The sequence below is a fragment of the Macaca mulatta genome, chromosome 7 (assembly GCF_049350105.2).
Source record: "Macaca mulatta isolate MMU2019108-1 chromosome 7, T2T-MMU8v2.0, whole genome shotgun sequence".
Taxonomy (NCBI): Eukaryota; Metazoa; Chordata; class Mammalia; order Primates; family Cercopithecidae; genus Macaca; species Macaca mulatta.
In genome coordinates, this window is record NC_133412.1 from 10,096,720 (window position 1) to 10,111,764 (window position 15,045).

Consider the following 15,045-nt stretch of genomic DNA (forward strand, 5'->3'; position numbering starts at 1 on the left):
CTGCCAACATCTTGTTTGGATTAAAAAGACAAGAAAAAGCAATAATTGCATCAATAGCAAATTAAGATTATGGAAACCTCCCATGAGCCAGTCTTCAGGCAGGCTCTCATTCCCATGGTTTTATTAGGATTCTACTTGTTCTGTATTATTTAAGATTAATTTAGTCGTTAACTAATATGCTTATGATTTCATCTAGAGAGGTACCTTCCCATAGATACTGCGATGCAAAAATTGAGACTTAAAATCCCTAATGGATTTGGCTACCAAAGTGTTTGAAATAAGCAGGTCCACATCTTTAAATAATTATTCAAAACTAATAGGGTTTGTTCCCTCAACCCTACCTCCCTTCCCTCACTTTACATTGTGAAATTAACCAGCAGGCTAATAAATTTTCTCCGTGGCAGGCTAATTAATTTTATTAAACCAACCAGTGATACTTAGAATGCCTTAAAATTTTGCTTGTCAACTATTATTCTGTTCATTTGCATTACACCGTGGTTTTTGGAAAGGTGGGGATCAAGGTAAGGGGCAGGTTGTTTCTGAGGTATTTTGCTTCTTCTGTGGTTTAGAATCACATGAACCCTTTCATACAATTTTAACGAAGCTAATTAAGTGAGCTAAGATCATGGAACCTCACAGAACACCAAGAAATGCACTTAAAATTCCTTTGCAGGCCACCTTCTCAAACTTAGGGGTTAATCAGCAAGCTATCCCTAAGGGTTAATCAGCAAGCTATTCCTAAGTACGTGGAACAGAGAGAAAAGAGGAGGTTAACATGCTAGAGACAAACTAAGCCACCTCAGATTCCACCAAGACAAAGGAATGTCACTTATCCACCAACGCCAATCTGAAACCACCAAAGAAAAATGCAGTTTAAGGTCAGAAAGAAAGGATTTGCCCTCTCAAGACTGTTATTTTGTGTGTGGAGATAATATAAATCCACTAATTTGTCAGACAGAACATGCATTTTTAAATGAATAATGCTTTGAAGATCAAAACAGACAGAAACAATGTCTACTTTATGTAAATCTCAGTATTCTCTTACAAAAATCAACCAACATGAGTGTATAAGAAAAGGTCAAATTCTAAACAATAATCTATCAAAAATGTTTACATGTTAACTAATCACGCATCCGGGGTAACTATATATTACAAGCTTAGATATAATCAGATAATCTTAACTAATGAGAAAGAGAATGACCTGTGAGTTTCTTTTCCTAGTAAGTAAATATCCAGTTTTTAAAAGTTAATCAGTCTGGGGCCCAGGTACACAGTTCCTCAGATTATATCGTCAGCTGTGCCCCTTCCAGTGTGTTCACAGCAGAAAAATAACAGCCAGAGAGGCTGGGACTGAGAACCACCATGGGTTCTGAAGACATGGATTCATTCATTCCCCCATCCAGTCCTTGAATAAATATTTGTTGAATATGTACAGTTCTAAAATACTGTGGATTTTTAAGTTAGAAGTGCAAAGTACTTCATCTCATGAAATTTATATCCTAGACTGGGGACAGAAAATAAACAAGTAAATACATAATTTCAGATAATTTACTATGAAGAAAGTAAAACAGAGAAATGTATAACATTAGACAGGAGGATCAACAAAGGCTTCTTTGGGAGGTGACATTTAAGGGAAGACCTGCAGAGGTCAGTTTTGGGGCTATCTTGGAGAATAACGTCCCAGGGAGAGGTAACTGCAAAGACAAGTTTCTTTTTCTAAAGGAGCACATTCAAGGTACAGAAAAAAAAAAAATCAAGGTGACTATCATGGATAGAGCAAAATTTACTCATTGTGTGATCCTGATGTGTTAAATTTTCTGAGCTTCATTGTATCTACAAAACAGCTCTAATACCACTTACTGAAAATATTAAGTGAGGTAAGACGTATGCTTAGCATAGCATGTAGAACATGGTATATGCCCAAAATGGTATGTATGAGCTATTACTATCATGATTTCAAATATATACATTGTAAATGTGTTTTAATGCTTGTTAATGCCTCATCCCCTTTAACATCTGGAAAGAGTTAGAGAAAGAAAACCACAACTACTGTAAATGCAACTTTCCAGAATTCTTAGGTGTTTCTGATCGCAGTTACTGTGAAACCCTTGCAGTCCTTTAAAACCCCACTCAAGACCCAACTTCAGAAAGCATTACTAACAGGAAAGGTCTATGACACAGAACTCTAATTACAAAAATAACAGATCAAGTGTCTTAAGGGAAATGCCAGGTACCTCCGAGTCTGTATTATCATATTTTTATCTCTAATTTCAATCTTTCTCATCAATCTATCCTCCACTGTACCAAGGTTATTTTTTTAAAACATGGATTTCAAAATTTTACTGTGATGCTTAAAATACCTCCAATATCTTCCTTTAAACACTCAGCGAAGTCCAAACTCCTTGGCCTGGCTGTTAAGCTCATTCCCTGCCTGGCCTCAATTACACTTTCAGTCTCATCTCCTACCATGTTCTCCACGCACCTTGGGTTCCAGTCACACTGTGTCATTCCCCATTCCTGAATATGCCATGGCTTCCTCCCTTTCTTCATCTCTCCAAGGCACAGAGGTCAAAGCCCCGGAAGGACATCCCTTGACCCTCAGATCATTAGGTCCTCAGTCTTTTCCTCTGCCATGGCACCTCTGTCATATTTTACATAAGGTGAAGATGGTATACTTTAAGAATCTGTATGATGGTATGTTGCATAACAGTTTCCTTCCCCCACGAGACTGTGAAAGCCTTGCAGTCAGCAGTTGATTTCTTATGCATCTTGATAACTGTCTCCCAGCGTGGTACCAGGGGTGCAGCAGGTAGAACGTAAATGTTTGTGGGTATGATTATACCACAGGACTCCTGAAGAGTGAGTCCTTCTGCTGATGGGAGGAAAAGCTTCTTGACAAAGAGAACATGTGGTCTTAAAAAGAAACCAGAGAGCCTCTAAAGGCACACAGCCTTATAAGGCACATATCTGGATTATGGTTGGTTGCTTCTTCGCAATTTGACCCTGTCCAAAAATCAAGGTTTGTCCAGCAGTTACGTAAATGTGCCCCCAACTCATACACTCGGTGTAGATTACACGGCTTGCCTGAATATTCCCTAATAAAAATAATTAACTTCAAAAATGAGTGTTCTTTTTATTAGGGAATGAATAAGGAAAATACCTTTCCTTATTCAAGAAAGTTTGAAATAGCTGTATCCCCTCAGGAAGAAAGGTTATGAGTAAAAGTTCAACTGTTATATTGCTTTAGGTAGACACTTAAAACACTCATCTATTAATCACCAACAATTAAGCTAAATTCATCCATGCAATGACAATCTGTAAATATGCAATAAGTGCCAGTGAACGTAAACTGGAAGGATATAAGACATTCCAGCTAGAAGAAGCAGATAATAGACCGGCTCACAAAATGTTTAGGCAATGGCAGGTAGTTCAATTTTGGTTTGAAGAATTAATTAAAGTGACTGGAAAGACACACTCCAAACACTGTTTGGGGTAAAACCTTGTAGAATTTTGAACGCCATGATGAACCTGTAAAACACTTGTTATACAGGAGCGAGCTGCTGAGCAGTTATGAATAGAGGAGTAAATTGGACAAAATTACATTACACACACAAAAAGTCAAAATTTGAAAAGACTAGTTTAGAATCTATTGTAGTGGGCAAGAGGTAGCAAAACCCTGAACAGTGTGGACAGAAAGGACAAGGCAAAAAAGAAACACACTACAGAACACTGTTAGAGTGACATTTCTAAATACAACTAATTTAATCTCCCTAAGTTCTAGGCTCAGTATCAGTCTCTTGATATTGCTAATTCCACCTCTGAATTTTAGCTCTGGGGACTGAGGAAAGTAGAGTCTAAAACCACTCTGAGGCTTTGAGCCTAGTTTTAGGGGAAGAGCTTTGTACCATCCCCCCGGAAATAGGCAGGGGAGTCTAAGAGATGAGCATGACCACTGATCTGCCCCCGCGGGGAACTGGGAAAGGAATGCAGTAGAGAGAAAAGGACAGGTAAAAGAAGAAGTAGATAAAGAGATGAACTTAGGGCCAATGCCAAGTATTCCACTGAAGTTTCTCTCTTCCAAGGAAGGATCTTAAAAATACAATTTAAAAAGTAAAAGAAAATTCAGAGGTAGAATTAGCAATGTCAAGAGATTGATACTGAGCCTAGAACTTAGGGAGATTAAATTAGTTGTATTATTTCTAGTAAGAATAATATTGGCCTGGGAAGGTTGGGGTATCAGCCAGAAGTCTAAAAATTAAAAAGGCCTACCAAGTCCTAGGATGTCTAAGAGAACTGCTTTACATGTACATAATCCCATGTCTTAGTCACCAAATAAATACAGTTTAGCTTCCTAGAGAGCCAGAATCCACACTTGATAATTCCATTCTCAAAATACTGGAACGATGCATTAGAGAATCAATGAATGCCCTCTGATTAAGTCATTCTTGCAAGCACTTACCATTAAACTGATTAGCCATTACATAAGCCCAATTAATTAGTTAACTAATTAATGAGTAATCATAATGATCACAGTGTGGAAAGAAGTCAGTATTCAACTAAACTATTTCTGGCGTCACCTAGGATCAGATCGCTCCCTCCATTTTACACTTCAAACACTTTCTGTCTGTCTCTTCCACGCACGTGTGCACACAGGCACACCTCTCATAAACTGAATAAACAAGTACAAGCCTATGTAATTTGACAGCAAGCCTCAAAGCTCGGATACAGTAATTCCGAGTAATCCCAGCTTTTGTTCCCATCTGTATAGGTCTCATTATACCAACACTCCTGCAGATGGTGTCAGAAAGGTGAAGTGTCAAGTCCACAAAGGGGAGACCCCAACAGCTCATTGCTACTGCAATATCAATCATTGTTGGTGGTTTTTCCTTTTATCTCCTTCCCTCCTTAGTTGTCCCACTCACACTGTCAGTTCAGTTAGAATATTTCACCTACACCTCACAATATGTCAAAAGGAAGTAGGCACACGCTGTGAAAAGCTGGTAATTTTATTGGGTTCCTTTACCTTTAAAAATCTGTTACTTGGTCAAGTCTGGTTCCTGGGCTTCTTTTTTGCAGGGAAATTGAGGCAAACATTTTTATGTGATCCTCTGGTGCCTGCTCTGTACCACAAGAATTATATACACAAGGATCATTAGAGTAGTGTTTCGCCCATTAAGATATAATAACCGTCAGCAGGGACAAAAAGCAGATCCGTATCACAAATTCAAACTAACAGGCACACATAAAAACTACGTGCCTGCTTTGTAGGCACATGCACAGGGTCAGGGTCTTACACAAGAGGAAAATTCCCTCTCCAGGTAAGAGATGGCTTTTCACGAGACCAGGGTTATGCAGAAAGAACATGCAGGATTCTCTCAGCTCTCCGGCCATTTCTCAGCCCTGAACACTTCTATCTCCAAGTGTACCATATCCAAATAAACAGAACGTGCTTGCTATTCGAAGGGCTTCTAATTAGTAAAAAGATGGGCAGAGTTATTTAAGGGAGCTGTTCTTTTTGACTGAAGGAGCACCTTTGAGCAAGAAGCGTGGGGCATGGTGGTGAGAGAGGCATACCTTACGTAGTCTGTTGAGATGAGCCAAAGTGAATCTGGTCATCTGAAGTGTGGGAGATGCCATAGGCAGGTATGGTTGGATTAGCTCACCAGGTTTTGGCTGATGGTGGTTTTGAGAATGATTTGTACGTAGCCCATTTTATTCCTCTTTTTATTTCCTTAAGTGACTGACTTAACCCTCTTGCACAAAGTGGGTATGTAGTAATGTTTTGCAAATGGACTAGATATAGTCTAGTCCAGGCCACGAAAGCAAAGCTTGATAGGGTTATTTGACTCTATTAGTAGAAATTATTTTGTTTACAATGTTAACTCTCGAACAGCCACCATAAAACTTAGCTGCTTTGCCCAAAATACTGATATTTTTCAGAACTCGATAAAAATTCCATCAGTAAGAGAAAGAGAACAAAGCAGGGAAAGACATATAAAAGGACTTGGTTTTTTGAAACTCTCATGCCACCTATATCCCACAAAACTCTGACAAACCTACTGCCTGACCTCTACAATGGAAACGAGAACATGGGGTTCACGGGAAGAGGCAGTAGTAGAATGTGAGAGTTGAGGAAAGGGAAGGCAGAAACATCTTCCCACAGTTTTCCCTCCCAACAATGAGGTCATTCCTGAGAGCAAAGACCAAGTCTATGAAAAAAACTTCAAGAAGTGGGAAGAAGGGGAGCCCGCAGAGAGGGGTGTGGAGCGTGGAAGGACCACTCAGAGGCTAGGCCAGGGGACTGGACGCGTCTGCTCCTGCTGAAGAGCTCCGTAACAAGCCTCTTCGAAACGGTCACAGTTCTCCTATAACCTAGACCTTGCGCTTCTCCTACTGGACACTAGGTTCCATCCCCAATAAGCACCAGGCACACCTGTGCAAACCCAGATATGCACAAATCCTCACTCTATGCAAGAATCCAAATGAGATGCTTACGGGCACCAATTAAGTAGCAGCTTAAAAGAATCTCTGTCCACTCCACCAGAGGGTGAGGACAGCAGGCAGACTTTACTGGGGATTAATACTTAATAAACGATAGAATTTATTGGCAGCTTCCTCTGTACCAGGCATTGTTCTAAGTGTTTTGTATTTAATCATATGAGGTGGGTGCGTTTGTTGTTTCTAGTTTTACAGATGATGAAACTAAGGCACAAAGTCACACTGCTTGGTTTCCCAAGCTCAATTCTACTCACCCCAACTATCCTCCAAGGCAGTGGTAATTTACTGAACCAAGACTGTACTTCCTTCATCTTTCATAGATGTCAAGCTACAAATAATCATTCCACCTAAAATCCTTACCACTTAAAAAAAATTTTCAGTGAATTCACCAATGAAGAACAAACTACCCAAAGAAGGCTACAAAGAAATCCTGGTCTCTAAATGGCATCACGTGCTTTTTATGTTAATCAGCAATCCCAGAGTGGGAACCACATACGGCCCACGTTATGAAAATTTCAAAGGCAGGCGTGGTGGCTCATGCCCGTAATCCCAGCACTTTGGGAGGCCGAGGTGGGCGGATCACAAGGTCAGGAGATCGAGACCGTCCTGGCTAACACGGTGAAACCCTGCCTCTACTAAAAATACAAAAAATTAGCCGGGCGTAGTGGCGGGCGCCTGTAGTTCCAGCTACTAGGGAGGCTGAGGCAGGAGAATGGTGTGAACCCAGGAGGCGGAGCCTGTATTGAGCCAAGATCGTGCCACTGCACTCCAGCTTGGGCGATAGAGCGAGACTCTGTCTCAAAAAAATAAAATAAAATAAAATAAAATAAAATAAAATAAAATAAAATTTCATTTACTTAGTATATACATTCATAGTTCCACCATTATTTAATTCATGCTAATACGTAGTTCACTTCTAAATGCTATTTTGACATATGCAATAAAATGATTAAGCTTTAATCTTTGTTACAAACTATTTGCAGTTCTTCAAAAATAATATTGCAGCTAAGTCACAGCAGACAGAATTTCTTAAAAAAAAAAAAAAAGAAACCTGGAACTTGAAAATACCTTATCTTAAATAAAAAGAAAATAAAATCTCTAGTAACATAAAGTCTAATTTTCTTCAATATATAGGAATAATTGTAATTTTACACTGCATGCCAAAATTGACTAAAAAGGAAAACTAAGGCACACAGCACATGAAGAAACACAAACAAAAGTTGCATCCAAACAGATAAAAAAAAGAGAGAGAGAATATAGTATAGTTTATAATCTTATCTAAATTGCTAAATGCCTGTTACTGTGTCATGTTAACCTGGGCTCTGATGGAGTAAGAGACAAGTATAAAACACACCGTGAACAGGAGCTGCCTGGGAGGTGGAAGAAATGGACAATCGCAAAAGGGATACTTATCTAATCTATTACAAAACTTCAAAATCACTCAATCTCGTAAAGCAAAAATCCCACTTCTCGCCTAAGTCCAGGCATGTACTATGCCTGAAGTTGCCCAAGGTCTCCTTTTATAGGTACAATTAAAATTGTCCATGGTTCAAACCTCAAAGAAGGGCATAGAGCATACAATTCACAAAACTTCCCCTTCTATATCCCCTCTATTCTCCAGAGGGCAGTGGAATGAGAAACAGTTTGGGCTAAGCTGCTTCTGTTTGTCCATTAGTTCTGGTTCTTTTAAGCCAAAATTACATTCCAGGCAGATTGGATGGTCTCAGCCAGTTGCCTGAAGGTAAAGTACAAAGAAATGCCACGCTCTGCTTTCTGGACTCAGCTCTGCGAGTGAAGGAATGCAGAATGGTTTAGAAAGGGTAGGTGGGAGCCCCACTGCTTAGGTGTTTTAGACGCAGCGGGAGTGAGGAAAAGGTGAAAAATGAAAGGAAAATATTAGAGTGACTACTTATATTTACCTAACATTTAAAAAAATTTAGCTCTACCTATATTTAATAAGTTAATTGAAACTGCCCATTTATTTAGTCTGTATGTCAGCAGGTCAGAATCACATGGCACTTTTGGTGGATAAACTCTTTCAGACATGGCATCCTCACTTGTTCCTTTGCTTTCAACATATTGTGATGGGGGGGTATTAAATGAAGTTTTCTTATTCTAAAATCTGGTTTTAACTACACTTCACAAAATAAACAAGTTGGCTTCAAAAGCCTCCTGCGGTGAAACCCCAGATTTAAGATAATCCGTCAACAATAGGAAAATGGCAGAGCAGACACTTTGGTTGCTAGTACAAACTTTTCACCAGTTATGGAAGCAGGTAAAAACGAGGATAGCCAAATGACATCTGCCAAGAAATTGATCCCCATAAATAGAATTTATCACTAAGGCTACTGAAAATGTGGGTTTAACTTCACTATTGTTCATAATGAGACTCACTGTAATTACATCTTGAGCCTTGAGATATCAGGCTCATAAGAACCCAAAGCCATCAAAATTAGCAAGACATTTAAAAATATTAATCTTATTTTAATTCATATTTTTGCATATACTTTATAACACACCTATTAGTTCTGTCATACACTTATATATTTTAGAAAATAGACCTTGAGAAGCATGCACTAAAACTTTTTACTGTTAGATGTGCATGATAAAAAAAATTCTGAAGACTAAAAGCCTTTTGAGCAGATGCTCTTCTAGGCTAGACTGAGACTGTTCCTCAGGAAAGTCCTAGATAAGCTATGTTGGATTTCTGATGCCTTGTCAAATTCATTATGTTTTAGACAACTTGCATAAACTCTGACAAAGATTTCTGGCAATTATTAAGGCAAAAGGGAACAAGGTCCAGCGGGCATTCTCAGACCTGGGTTTTAGCCTGAGCACATAACTGACATCCCTTTTGTACATTTTGAACTGAGATTCCCAAACAGAAAGAAAGCCAGTGTTGCAGCTGATCTCTCAAACTGACGTTCTGAACTAGTAAGAACTAAATAAAGAATGTTTTATCTTGACGTTATTTAAATATTATAAATATGAATTCTGAGTGTATGGGAAATTCCAAATGAATGCCAGAGGTTTCTGGCATCTAGTCTGTTGCAATGCGTATAAACGTTTATATCAAGAATAGTCAACAGCAATTTTCTATCTCCCCTGGGATAAGAATAAGAGGAACTCACTAACGTGGAATGAAAACACTAATTTGCAATCATGCAGGCAGTCACTGTGACCAAGGATGCCAAATGCTTTTCAATATAAGTCATCCTATCTAGCAGATGGAAAAGCAGCAGGAAGTAAGTAAATCACTTATTGAGAGTCTCTCCTGGACCAAATGCAAGTGTTTTTGGTATTATGGTGACCCTCCTGAAACCTTCTTCCTCTACAACCAAGGCTTTTCCTTTAGTGATTCACTGTTTTCCACTTCAGCCGGCATATGGATTTGGCTTTCTTCTACAAGATAGCAAACACTATCTTGGGTAGAAACAAATGGATAAAGGTTACTTTTGGGAGTATGTTATGTCTAACCTAGCCCTATCCACTTACCGCTAGCACAAAGGTAGATTTTTAGGTGCTCACTGAACACTTTAGCTGAGATGTTTCCAGTCTTCCACACTCAAATCATCCCAAACAGAATTTACCTTTATGCTCCAAGCCCTGCTTTTACACCTGTGTTTTCAGTTTCCGGTTTGGGGCACCATTATACACATTCCTGATGAAGCCAGAGACCCAAGGTACAGCCAAATGTCTTCTCTATTACTCCTTGCATCTGATGTGAGCAACTGTAGCAATTCTCTCTCCAAATATCCCTCCTACATGGTCTCTTCTCCACATTTCTACAGACATAGCTTCAGTTCTGACCTTTGTCATTTATCACCTGAACAAATACAATCCCTTCTAAAGGACTTCTCCACCTTCAGTCCTATTGTTGTTTATTCACTCAACAGGCACTTCACGATCGTCACCTGGGTGCCAGACACAGGTGCAAGGTGCTGGGGGTACCTCAGTGAACAGTCTCCTTCTTGGAGCTTATATTCTGGTGGTAGATGTAAATAAAAACATAAGTAGATGAACAAATAAAATATTAGTTGCTGTGAAGGAAATAAGAGTATTAAATTAGGATGACCCGTATTAGGGTGGGAGGACCTAGGAAAGCTCTCCTAGGAGGTGACATTTAGGCTGAAACCTAAAGAAAAACACCTTGCTACATAGAGAGTGGGATGGAAACGTGTTTCAAACAGAGGGAGCGTGCAGTGCTGTTCGTTCAAAATGTGTTGTGCAATGAACGACAAAGGGTAAGAAAAGTACTTGGCCTCTTTAAGAAATCAAAGAATACCACTGTAGCTGGCGAGAGTGCAGTGAGATGAGATGCAGGTGGGACAAAGTGAAGTAAGAGATCTGTGTTTTGGCCAAGCATGCCAAGCATTAGAGGCCAGTCTTCTACTGTTGCATTCAAAATCAGATCACAACAAGGCCCTTCTTAGGTTTCTTGTCCCCATTACTGATGCAATAATATAAACATTTCTTGTGATGCTATTCAGGCATCTTCCTGGTCTGGATGCTGCTTGTGTTTCTGGTCTTCTATCCTAAAACAACCCACATTCATATATACAATCTATAGACTCCAGCTGTGTCTCTCTCTCTCTCTCTTTTTTTTTTTTTTTTGAGATGGAGTCCTGCTTTGTCGCCCAGGCTGGAGTACAGTGGCGTGATCTTGGCAACCTCCACCTCCCAGGCTCAAGCAATTCTCCCACCTCAGCTTCCCAAGTAGCTGGGATTACAGGCTCGCGCCACCATGCCTGGCTAATTTTTGTATTTTGTAGAGATGGGGTTTTGCCATGTTGGCCAGGCTGGTCTCGAACTCCTGGGCTCAAGCAATCCACCCGCCTTGGCCTCCCGAAGTCAGGGATTACATATGTCTGTTTTTCACAGGTTGTGTTTCATGCTCTTTCCTCAACTGGAAAAGCTCCATCTCTGTGTGATGACCACTATTTCATCCTCTCAGACTTAATCTTAACTTTTACAGGAAGAGTCAAGATCCTGCTCTGTTACTTCATAGCCAATTCTACTGTAGTGTTGGGCTGCTTTACATCTCTCTCACCATCCCGGGTGTGTCTGAGGATGTTAGAGTCTGATCTTATGTGCTGTTGTAGTCACGACACCTGATACGGAGCTGGCACTCAATACAGTTTTATGGAAGGAAAGAAGGCAGGCAAGCAGGCAGTGTTGTCCAAATGCACTGGAATAGAATACACGGCATTCTGATCCTATCTAGTTTAAGTCTGTATTTTTAAAAAATTCAATTAAATTCAATGAACACTTGAATATACGACTTTTATGTGTGACACATTAGCCCAGTTGTTTGCAAACAATGCTTAATCATCACAGAAATTCTCGGCAAAGAAATGCATAAAGGAATGAACACTAGCCCTGCTCCTTGCTACCTGTCAGATGTTAAGATATAGGCCACCAAAACTCCTCTTCCCGAATGGAGAGTGTAGGCTGTGCTAGGGAGAGCACATAGAAGTGCTCCTCTTACAAAAGAAGAAAAGAAGATTGCTCTTAAAGAGCCAAACCAGTAAAAGCCAGATGATCTATTTGTGGGAGATATTGCAGACTGAAACACACAAAACTGTTATCAAGGTGACAAAGTTGCAATCTCAGAAAAATTGAAATGTCACTGCCATTTAGAACCTTGGAATGCCTGAAGCAATCCAGAATGCCTGTAAGTACTTCTATTCCCATCAACTGAATGGTTCATTTTTCTGAGAATCATGTACTGTATTTTGTCTCTAAATCTGTTAATGCCTGTTTCTTTGCATTCAAGAAAATATTTACTGTGTGCTTATTATGCATATGCTGAAATAGTGATGAAAATGACATTTTAATGGGGAAAATGGCATGTAGAGACAAATGATGTGGAGAAAATGATGAACAAATGTGACTCAATTATTTTTTGTCATAAGAATGCTCTCCTCTAAGTGAATATACTGGCTTTCTGGTTTATACATCAGCTTCTTGTGAGTTTGGAAAGTACGAGTTAAGGCCTCTGGGCTTAGTGCGTGGCTAAAGATGAATATATGACCATAGGGCTGAAGAACACCCTCTGAATTGTGGTCATTCACCAGGACTGATCTGCTGTGAGACCTTGCCTGGCGGCCAGCTGGCCTCCTCCAATCACATCTCACCATAGCCCCTCTCACATTAAAATAAACCTTTTAGGCCAACATCAGCACAGGGAGTCCTTTCACCAGGGTGACAACACAAGGCCAAGTACATTCCACACACACATTCAGAATGAAATATAACTGATACAGCCTGGGCTCCTAATGACCTTCAGATGCCAGTGTCAGTCAGTGACTCCAAAAGAAAACTAACCTCCAGTTATAGCACCATATTCATCTGGAATGCATTACTAAACGAAGAGATGGAATGGAGATGATATTTTAGAACTCAGAAGTCAACTTTGTGGTAGATCACAGAGGTGCTTGAGGAAGGAAAAAGAACAATAAAGTTCCTACAAGGCCTAGAAGTCTGTGATGCTACAGTCAACATTTCCGATGCTGAAATGAAAGTTCACTTATGCTTTGCAGAAGCATGTTCTTATCTAGAGTATCACATTGGAAAAGGTCTGGATCCACAAATATCTTTTTCAACTCCCAACAAACATTCAATCTAATAAGGCTAGAATGCCATGGAAAGTTTACAGTCCTGAGCTGGTAACTGGACTGTCACATGAATGGAATGACTTCTGTCCATGTGGAAATCTGACACACTGCAGCAGGACATGCTTAAAACAAATGGAATATAGTCTAAGGTTATAAGGACGTTGTGAAAACTCACATGCACGGCGTTACACATCATGGTGACGAAATCAAGCACACCTGAGTTTCACCAGGCTCATGGAAACCACTGTCAAGACAAGACCCTTTCGTGATACCTAAAGAATCCCTATCTAACTTCAATAACTGCCTCAAAAAAGTCAGTCCTTTGCCGAAAGACTATAAAATCCCCTGAAGACATTTGTTTTTGTTTTTCCTTTTTTTCCCTCGCTCTAACATCACATTCTTCTGATGTGAATTGATCAGAAACTCAATTCTTCTGGAAGATCTCACTTTAGATTCTTCTAAAGTCCCTGAAGAATCCCATTCTCATTTCAGTGACAGGCCTTTTTAGCCACCCTCTGCCAAACTCACTTTATCTGAGGTTTAATATTCACACTTACGTATTCAGCTCTGTTAATGAACTTAAATATTAAATAGCTGACTTGAATGCTCTGTGACTATCATTTAAGATGTTTTAGTTTTTTGTGGAATTATCAGTTTTTACAATGTAGTAAAATTTTAAGTCCCTAACAAAGCTCTCTTGAACGGAAAAGTAGCAGGTGATGTGAAAGTAACTTAAGGGTCTTGCAGGTCAGGACCTGTGGGTATTCTGCTGAGCAGCAAAGTCAAATGACTAAACAACATGAACTGAAACCTAAAGGGCAGTGTGGTTTCAGATGTTTTCACTGTGAAACTCATACTAAATTCTACTGAAACCGTCTAAGAGATTGTAATTATCATTCAGAAAATATAAGTGAAATGTCAATATAAAGATTTACATTTGCCAGGTGCGGTGGCTCACGCCTGTAATCCCGACACTTTGGGATGCCGAGGCGGGTGGATCACCTGAGGTCAGGAGTTCGAGACCAGCCTGACCAACATGGAGAAACTCCGTCTCTACTTAAAAAATTAGCTGTACGTTGTGGTGCACGTCTGTAATCCCAGCTACTTGGGAGGCTGAGGCAGGAGAATTGTTTGAACCCGGGAGGCGGAGGTTGTGGTGAGCCGAGATCACGCCACTGCACTCCAGCCTGGGCAACAAGAGCGAAACTCCGTATCAAAAAAAAATCCCCCCCACCCCCCAAAAAACCCCAAAAGATTTACATCTAATTAATTACTGAGAAAGAAGAGTATTGTTTTCATGCGAGACACAGATTTCGAAAAGGTATGATGTGTTCTGGTCTACTTTTCTAGATACCAATAAAAATATATACACACAAAATCTCTTCTCTTTAAATGTCTTTTATCTAAAAATTGAGCCAAAGATAACCAAATAGAAATAATAACATTTTGAAAACGAAAGCATTAAGAAACAATGATTAACCAAATGAAGGAAAGTGTTTCTCCCTAGAAGTATTCCAGCTAATAAAGAAGAAATGATGGAATTAGTACATCATTTTTTTGAAAACTTCTAATGAAATAATGAATCTGGGCAAATATCATAAGTGCTCACTAACATCACAGATAACTAAATATTATGTACTTCTTGAGAGAAAATGTAATAGCATCTATGATGCATTCTTCCACTCAGATTAAGTCTCTAGATCAGACAGTTTACAGAAAACACGGGACAGGGGAACACGATAAATAAAAGCATGGCAACATGATCAGCAAAATATAAAATGTGGGAAAGTCTACAAGAGGACTGACCTGGTTTCTTCAACAAATAAATTACAAAGGGGAAAAAATGGAGGGTAGAAACTTCTGGATTAAAATAAACTTGAGAGACACATCAAAGGCAACGCATGGAATTTGTTTGGATCCTCATTTAACT

At 39.5% G+C, this 15,045-nt stretch overlaps 1 protein-coding gene across 2 annotated transcripts in view; it reads right to left on the reverse strand.

The window, feature by feature from the left end:
• Positions 1–15,045, reverse strand: part of FMN1 (formin 1) — a 378,430-nt gene that overhangs the window by 136,123 nt on the left and 227,262 nt on the right. The gene's annotated exons all lie outside the window — the stretch shown is intronic.